We start from the raw sequence: 9,671 nt of genomic DNA, 5'->3' as shown, positions 1-9,671 counted from the left end.
ACACGCAGGGATCCTAGAATGACTCGCCCAGGCTTCATCTTCCAAGTGCCACAAAGGAGATGCATGAATAGATTGTCTCTACCTAATGAGGGACCGACCAATAAGGTATGGAAGGCAGATATAACTGCCACATAAACCTTAATGGTCAAAGGAGACAGTCCTGCTGCGAACTGCTTCTACAAAAACTCCAGAACTGTACCAAGGGGCAGTTAACTGGGTCATATAAGTGCTCTTGGCACCATGTAATAAAAAGTCTTTCTTTAAATGCGTGTAATTTGCTGGTGGAGGGAGCTCTGGAATCTAAAATAGTCTGCACAACCTCGGTTGAGAGACCCGTCTGTCCTCCTCAGAGGCCAGACCCAAAAACTCATTTGCTCTAGGCAGGGGTAAAACACAGTGCCCCTCACCTGAGACTACCGATCCCTCCAGATTGGCACCTGAAATTGGGAGCTGTCAAGAAGAGAGACCAGGTTCGAAAACCATACTCGGGCCGGTCAACACAAGGCTATGAGCAACAGCTGCGCCTGTGCTGCTGGATCCTCCCGGGGGCAAAGCAATTGGGGAAAAAACACATTGGAGGCCCTCAGGAGTACAATGTGAATTCCCCTGAATTGCAAACAGGTCAGCTTTTGCTTCGCTGAACCTGAGACAGATTTGCTCCCCCAAGTGTGGGTGGAGTCTTCATTCCACGAGCTCAACGCCTGCCTGCTCCATGTGGACTTACATAGATTTTGACCTTATCGTCTGCCATAGCCACTTCCCAGCCTTAGAGGGAGGCATCCGTCGTAAGCCTGATGTGACGACCCTGAGCCCTTGGATTTCCTGGGAACAGAACTAGGGGGTGCACCGATATATCGGCCAAAGATGCTTGCTATGCTTCTCAATGAATTAAGGTGAAATGCCACTACATCCAAAAGCCAATGGGCGCTCTCGTGCAGAAACTCAATGTGCGCTGCAGAGGAGTAACTATACACACACAGCTATGACACGCAGCTCCAGGAAATGGCTTAAGCATATATTTGTATTGCTGTTCTTCAAACTTTTTCAGGTATTTTCATGATAATAATGAATATGTATAATGATTATGTTTGACTATGTTTGATGTGTTGCTTTTTCAAATGCATGTTATAAACGAGTCAAACTAACAGTGATTTTGGATCGATAAGGACTTACTGATCAAAAGCCGTATTACATGAAATAGCTGTGAATATTATTGTCTGTGCGATTAAGAATAGTTATCGACCACGTATTATTAATGTATATCAGCATTTATCGGTGCACCCCTAAACAGAACATGGTTTCTTCTATAATACTAAGGCACAAAGCATCTGCGTGTGAGCTTGATCATAAGAAACAGGTTGCCCCTCAGGGAACTCCATGGTTAAAGGATAGATTCTATACGAGCAGGAGACAACCGTGCCTGTAGTCATTGAAATCCATACTACGCCCAGAAAATAGGTCCTCTGTACTGGAGAAGCACACTTTTCCTGGTGTTTAGTTGATTGGACATTTTTGTCCTTTTGGCCTTCCATAGCCGATCCTCAGCTTAACAGAGATGCATCTGTCATTAAGGTCATGCAGCGACAGACCCCACCTAACTTCGGGCTTGTAAACAAAAACCCAACATTTTCCATATTCTTAGGGCACGAAGACATATGTGCGTAACCCTGAACTTGTGAAAGGCCAACAATGGCTTAATAATAATACATAATACTAAGGCACAAACCATTTCGTGTGACTTTGATAATGCGAAACGGGTTGCCCCTCAGGGAACCCCATGGCCGGCTTTCGTTTAATATATATTTAAGGACTGTTGTGTTGTCAGTCCAAAAAACGGACTTCTCCAGCCCAAGTTGCAACTCTTTCTGTAGCATGCGGTCTAATCTAACAGCGAGGACTGCAACTGTTATCTCCAGACAAGGAATTGTTGTCTGCTTCAACAGAGCAACTCTGGCCTTTCCCATCATAAATGCAACATGCACTTTATTATCACTTTCGAGTCTTAAGTAAGAGACAGCTCCATACCCAACCTCACTGGCATCAGAAAAGTGGTGAAGCTGTACAGTGACAGGGTTGCCAATTGTCATTAGGCTTAATGCAACAATCAATCTTGAACTTTGCCACATTTTGGAGATCTTCCAACCAACCAGCCCATTGCTTAGCAAGAACATGGGGAATATCTTTGTCCTATCCAAAGTTTCTTTTACAGAGTTCCTGCAGTAACAACTTAACCATCATGCTGAATAAAGCAAGGAAGCCCAATGGGTCACAGAGGGAGCTAACCACTGAAATAATTTATCTTCTTGTCGATGGTTGCTCTTGTGCTGAGGCATTAAATCCAAATTGGTCAGTCTCAACGTACCACTGTAGTCCTAATGTACGTTCCACAGGAATTGATCCATCATGTCTTTTGCTCTGTGGCCTTCACTGACAGAGTGCAACACGGCACGACTATTGCTGACCCATTTTGACAGAGTGAATCTTCCTTTCTGACAAAGTGCAGTTAAATCCTGGATCATTTTCCTAGCTTCCTCTTTTGAGGCCATTGAATGGAGGCAATCATCAACATAAAAATAGTTTTTCACTGTACTCACAACTTCTGGCGGAAAGTGTTCTGCATTGTCATCTGCAAATCTTCTCAAGGCATAATTGGCATAGCTTAGCTATGATATAGCTCCATATAGATGTACCTACCTTCATGCGGTATTCCTGCGAATCCCAAGCAGTGTCACCACCTGGCCACCAGAGGAAGCGGAGAAAAGCAATGTGCTTATTTGAGACATGAACCTGGTGAAACATGCAATAGGCCACTATTGCAATAGGCTCCTGCCTAAATCGGACTAAAACTCCAATGAGGCTGCTGGTAAGGCCGGGGCCTTGCAAAAGCTGACTATTGAGTGATATGAGGCTGCACAGTCAAAAACAACTCTTAGCTTGCCCTTCTGAGGATGATACACCCTGTGATGAGGGATATACCACACCTTTCCATTGCTCTGTGTCAGCTGGTCCAAAGGAACTGGCTCAGTATGTCCCTGTGTTATCATTTCATTTAGGAACGTGGTATATTCCTCCTTAAAAACACTGTTCCTGTCAAACTTTCTTTTCAGGCCCCATAAGTGCTGCTCTGCTATATAGCGATTATCTGGCAGCATTACATTTTACTTTCTGAATGACAAGTCAATACAGTAATGGCCTCCAATTAGTTTTGCTGTACTACTGACAATATCCATAAACTTTATATCTTCTCTGGACATTTCAATCTGCTCTTCTGATGATTTCTCATTAAAGTCATGGTGATACTGCTTAACAAGCATTTCTTGCAGATGTTAAACGGAGATGCAATTTGCTGTTACAGCAGAATAGCCACTCTTACCTCTACGGCTTCCACCATGAAGAGGACCATTAATGACCCAACCAACCCTGGTTCTGACAGCATATGGGCCCTCATCTTCACTATTTATTACTTCCTACGGCTCCAAAACCTTGGGGGTGTTGGTTGCAATAAGTAAAACAACATTTGTATGAATGTCATGGAGTATTACATCCTTCAAATATGGCCATAGGTCAATGGCCAAAGTGTAGACACAGGTATAGTTCTTTGAGTCAAAACATCAGGAAGCTCTATAAAATCTTCAGCACCCATGCCAGACACTTCAAGACCTGACAAAACATGAGCATTCACAATCTTTCGTTGGCCTATTGTTCTCAACAAAATACTTGTCTTCTTACCTCGCAAATTAAACCTTTTCACCATGGTTTCTGTACAGAATGTGCCAAAACTGCCAGGATCCAGGAAAGCATTTGTATGCATGATCGTATTAGTCAGTTTGCTTCTGACCTTTACTGCAACAATAGAGAAGGTAGAATAATCTTCCACACCATCCCCAATATGGCCACATGTCTGAAAGGTTACGGTCGAATCACTTGGAAGGCTCACAGAATGTTTGCCTTGTTCTACAGATATGCCTTTATCCTGTTTTTCTATATAAAGGACCCCGGGGTGTTTCTGATGACATACATAGCAATCCAATCGACTCCTACATTCCTTGCTTGTGTGGCCTACCTTCAGGGAACCAAAACAAATACCCTTGTCCTTAATGAAGTTGATCTTGTCCCGGTGTGACTTGGCTTTAAACTGTGAGCACTGACCTAGTGTATGATTTCTGTGCAGGCAGAAAAGACAGCAATGAGTGGAGGGAGTGCTATGTTCTACAGACTTTGCCATAGCTTCTTCTAGGGCCCTATAAAATCCGTGTTATTTTTTTCCCAAATTCCGTTTTATTTTTTCCCAAATTCCGTTTTCTCCGTGTTATTTTTTGCAAATTCCGTTTTAGCCGTTTAAAGTTTGGGCAATTATTTTTTTTACCCTTTACTTTTATGTTAGTCATAAAAAGAGTGTGCCTTTAATGTTAATGATTAAAATGTAAATGATTTGTGGAAAAACTGGATAACAGGATTACTTAATGACTATAAAAGATGCATTTACACACGCACATACACACGCACACACGCACAACTCAATTCAATGCATTGTTGAGTGTTGGTGCAGGAGGCTACAACAAGGTGTCAAAGCAGTGGTGCCTCCAGAAGTGCCTTAAACATATATTTTATACACAATCGCTTGAAATGCATATAACTTTACAAACATACACAGGATAGTGATCTGACTTAGGACAGCATGAGCACGCAGCTCTTTGCACGTGGGAGCGAAAGAGAGACAGAGAGCGGCGCCATGATGCAGATGATTATATTTTAAATGCGAGGGATAGTTAGTTTGCCTCAGCCCGCTTGAAATGCATAAAACTGAACAAATACATGAGGATTTGTGTTCGCACTTCGGACAGATGCGTGAGCGTGTGCACGTGAGAGAGGTACAGTGAGACAGACGTGGATGAGAGAGTGCATGTATCTTTGCGCTCACCGTGAACAGAGTGTTGACAAAACTTCCAAAATAACAGTTCTCCGGTCACATAAAAGTCATGTGAGACCTGCTCGGAACTAAGTGCTTAGCGTCGAATTTCTTAATTTTTTCGCTGACGAAAGCAGAGTCGTGGAGAGCGACTGAAACGACAGGAGGGGGCGTGTCGCCCAGATTTACTTCCCCCGGTCTGCATTTCCCCCAGACATACGTTCGTGTCCCACACAAAAACACAATTTTATTCAAAATATGTAAAATTCCGCAAAATTCCGCAAATTACTAGATTCTGTGTTAATTAGCCAATTCCGTGATTCCGTCCGCGATTCCGTGATCGCGGAAATTATAGGGCCCTATTCTTCCCTCACAGGAGTGACATTCATAACGTAGCGGCTCCCCTTCCTTCTTTGTCGTAGCTGACTGCTACAGGAGGCCTTAGGATGTTGAGGATCTTGAATGTTTTCAAAAACTGGATCTTAAGCAATTTTCACTTGTCTCTCAATAAAATATACAACCCTACTGAAAAATCCAGCTAAAACCAGCATAAGCTGGTAGCTGGTTTTAGCTGGTTTAAGGTGGTTTACGCTGTCCTCCCAGCCTGACCAGCTAAGTCCAGCTAGACCAGCTTAAAATGGGAGCAAAACACAACTAGACCAGCTTGCTACACCAGCAAAACCAGTTTCCTACACCAGCAAAACCAGCTAAAACCAAGCTGGAGACCAGCTAAAACCAGCTCACCAGCTTATACTGGTCTTAGCTGGATTTTTCAGTAGGGAAGATCAATGAATGTAGCTCTCTGTCCACTTCGATCTTGCAGATCACATGCAATATTCCTCCATTTTGGAAATTAATACTCCGCATGTTAGTTGGTAAGTCCAGTTCCCTCATATACATTACTTGTTCTGTTAGATTTGAACATCCTCTGAGAAACAGAAATAATGATTGTAATCCATTTACATCTTCACCTTTAATGGGTGTACAGTTAAGTATTTTTTCCATGTAGGCGGATGCAATTTTATATTTATCTCCAAAATGCTGAGCAAGAAGACTCTTTCTATGAGAGGGGAATAAACGGAGGTCGGAGCCAGCTGCAAATGGGTGGGTTAGCAGCAAGTGGGTGGAGCTTTACCCGCAAGTGGGCTGTACAAACTTCCAGAGGATTTTGATTGGTTTATTTATATCACCTGTAGCAGTTATTGGTTTATGCTCCACAGTTGGTGGCGCTAATGTGTAAGTTTTGTTGCGATCGATCAGAAAAGAAGAAAACCGCTTTCACATGTCAGCGTGTCGTTGAAATGAAGGGGTAAGTTTGCTGTACAGTTTTTAGTTTTGTAAAAAAGCATTATAAGTTTTGAAGAAGACCATTTTATAATGGCGTTTGTACGCTGTTTTTAGTCTTGATGTATTAAAAAAGATAAGGGTTAAGTGTATCCAGATACATTTCTGTAGTTTTTTATTAGCACACAAATTACAAAATCTGTAACGTGGATGACAAAATCTTTGCATATTATGGGATGCACTGTATGTTATTCTGGGACAGAAGTTTGACTTCACTGAAGTAAGTAGGCTATTTATTTTTGTAGCTATATGCATTTTAATATAATTGAAAATTGTACTAATTCATTACTTTATGTACACAGCTAAACATGAAGAACATAGGAAAATGGTGGTGTGCCATCTTGCTTGAAAATTAAGTAAGTGTTACTTTTAACGTGGTGTTTTAAGAAACTCTTAAAGAAGTGAGGAAATCTTGTTCAGTCTGTAAACTGTTTTGGGAAGACATGGAACGGAATGATTTAGTGACTCGCTAATAACACTATTTCAGTAACAATATATTCTGCAGACACTGAAAAGAGTGTTTCAGTGATGATAAAAATCAGCAGGTGTAAACACTACTTGCTCTATCAAACTCCTTTAATAGCTGTTCTTAATACTATTAGGGGTTGGCAAGATTTTGAAATGTTTTTGTATTCAAATTTTGTTGTATTCATTGGTGAATAATTTAAAGTTGGACCATTAATTCAAATTTTTTCTATATTTACAAAAGTCTTTACTGTAATTTGTAATCAATGTAATGCATCCTTGCATTTAATTCATTTTGATATCGAACTTGTTCTATTTCTTACTTTATTTGTTTTTGTTGCATGACAATCAAATTGTGGAAGACATGGGAGAAAGAGAAAATGAGCTGTTGTAGCTGGTATTGTCAGCTTTTTATATTTTGCTGATATTTTTTGTCAATAAAAAATTAATGGATAATTTTATCACGTTTTTATTCTAATTCTTTTTCAGAAGAAGAAGAAGAAGAAGAATGCTCTGCACTCCCTGAAACCTATGGGAAGAAAAAAACTGAACTTGCATATGAAAGTAAGAACTTTAATATAAAACAAAATACATATACTTTGCTGGGTTTCAAATTATGTAACTATAATATTGGTCAGCTAATTTTAGTTTACTTCATTTCAGCAGACCAAACCCCAGTTGTGCCCTCTGTTTTTAGCAAGGTATGCATAATCAATTGCAATGATGATTTCAAATGTGTATCATAGAACAATTTTAATCCACTTATATTTTTCTTTAATAATGAGCAGTTAAAAGATGATGACCCTCCATCATGCTTCATCTTCAAGGTAGTTGAATGTTATATAATGTGCTTTTTAAAAAAAATTTAACGGCCTGTGCTAACTTTGCAGTTATCAGGAGCGTTACTGAAGAATATACTTCTTGAAGTTGTTCTTCAAGAAGAAGATGCTGCCTACACGACCCTGTCATTGACCTGCTCAAGGTTCAGGGACATAGTTGGGGATGACAAGTTCAAGAATCAGGCACACTTCTTATGGCTAGAAAGTAAATATTGACATTAAAAAATAAAATGCATAACAAGAACATCATTGATAATGTTAAATGTTATGTGAATTTTTTTCACCTCAGCCTCAGGTGTTACATGCTGGAAAAAGTCATCTCACTACAAACAGCTCTTCTGGAAGATGTACTCATTCTCCACTTGTTTGGAGTGTGGGTTTGAGTACAAATGCTGCACATAGGGTGACCACCTGCTGATAAGCCCAAGGGGGGACAAGGGGTGTGTTTCTGAGGGACATTGTGGGACACTCCCTGGCCCGGCGGTGCACCCGACCCACGGGACGACTTATTGATAGTGGTTTACCCATTTCTAGCACATACCACCTTACACTGCAAAAAAACGTATTTTCTAGAAAAATTTCTAAAAAAAATTATTTTTGTCTTGTTTTCAGTAAAAACATCTAAAAATTCTTAAATGAAGATGCTTTTTCTTGATGAACAAAACGACCCAAGAAAATAAGTCTAGTTTTTAGAAAAAAAAAAATCTAATTTAAGTGATTTTGTGCACAAAACAAAAAAATCTGCCAATGGGGTAAGCAAAAAAATCTTTAACATTTTTCTAAAACACTTAATTTAAGATTTTTTCCTTGTTTTATGCACAAAATCACTTAAATTCGATATTTTTGGTCTAAAAACTAGACTTATTTTCTTGGGTCGTTTTGCTCTTTAAGAAAAAACATCTTAATTTAAGAATTTTTTGATATTTTTTTTTACTGAAAACAAGACAAAAATACAAAGACATCTTTCTCCTGAAAATCATTTTTTGCAGTGTACATGGCATATTAATAATGCCCTATTCCCCTAAACATGATGTATGCTCATGAATAGGCCAACCAATGTGTATTTTTTTTTAAAATAAAGATTCATAATATTTTGAACATTCAATGATTGACAGATGCACTTTCACTTACGATTTACTTTAGTTTATTCACTTTAAATACATTATAATATAAAATTATAGAATTAACAGGAATTGAAGTTGCTCAATAATACAGAAACCGTTAAAAAAAGTCTTAACTCACAACTCCAGGGGTTCACGGAACGAGAAGAGGGAGGAAGGATGGTGAACTTGCATGTTAGTAAAGGCAGGCGCAGGAAAAAAACTGCTCAGTGTTCTGGAAACATCTTTAGGACTTTTAGCCACAAATATTTATTTTCCAAGTCTTTCTTGTACCCACACCTTCTCTTTTTAATTGATGATGGCGGTGCAGAGTCAGACTCAGTCTCTTTCTCCATTTTTCGAATTGGAAAGCGCGTATCTAAAAGGGATGCACGTGCGTGGCTGCGTGCGGACTGCGCTGTCATGACAACAACGAAAAGTTAACAACAACCTGTCAGCAGTTCAGCTGAGGGGCAACAGTAGCGTGCGAGTAGCGAGTGGCGAGCCAGCATGAACTGTCTAGTAATGTCCGTTTGGCTTGATTGATTATGCGTGACACGGTCTCAATATGCGGGACGCATGAATTGGGCTTCAAACGCTGTGCGTTCACGCGCTACGCGGGACGGGTGGTCACCCTAGCTGCACACCTGGTACTTTTTGTGTAAATTGGTGATGAATAAACTAGTTGTTAGTCTAAAGGAAAACTAAAAATCTAATTTACTTATATCATCCCTTGGAGTTTAAAAGTTCTGGGGCCTCATTTATAAAGCGTTTTTACGCACAGATTTGATCTAAGACCGTGCGTACGCTCAAATCAGCTCAAATGCTCAGATTTATAAAACTTGTCTTTGACGTGGAAAAGTACTTACCTCCACGTCAGGTTCCGACTTGACGTACGCACGTTTCCTTGTGGCAATATTGCAGTATTGCAGGTAGGCATATTCGAAACTTTTTGTTTTGTACCTTTTGTGGTCAACATGCAGAAATTTTTTTCATTTGTTTTGGAGTTATTCA

At 40.0% G+C, this 9,671-nt stretch overlaps 1 long non-coding RNA gene across 1 annotated transcript; it reads left to right on the top strand.

Moving 5' to 3' along the window:
* The first annotated feature begins 4,443 nt into the window (after positions 1 to 4,443).
* Positions 4,444 to 8,129, top strand: LOC129444478 (uncharacterized). The gene is made up of 5 exons (XR_012360415.1): positions 4,444 to 6,473; positions 6,556 to 6,609; positions 7,081 to 7,115; positions 7,208 to 7,282; positions 7,382 to 8,129. It is a non-coding gene; the product is annotated as an uncharacterized lncRNA (long non-coding RNA).
* The last annotated feature ends 1,542 nt before the right edge of the window (positions 8,130 to 9,671 follow it).

This window comes from Misgurnus anguillicaudatus, chromosome 3 (assembly GCF_027580225.2).
Source record: "Misgurnus anguillicaudatus chromosome 3, ASM2758022v2, whole genome shotgun sequence".
Taxonomy (NCBI): Eukaryota; Metazoa; Chordata; class Actinopteri; order Cypriniformes; family Cobitidae; genus Misgurnus; species Misgurnus anguillicaudatus.
This window is presented reverse-complemented; position numbering and strand designations above follow the sequence as displayed.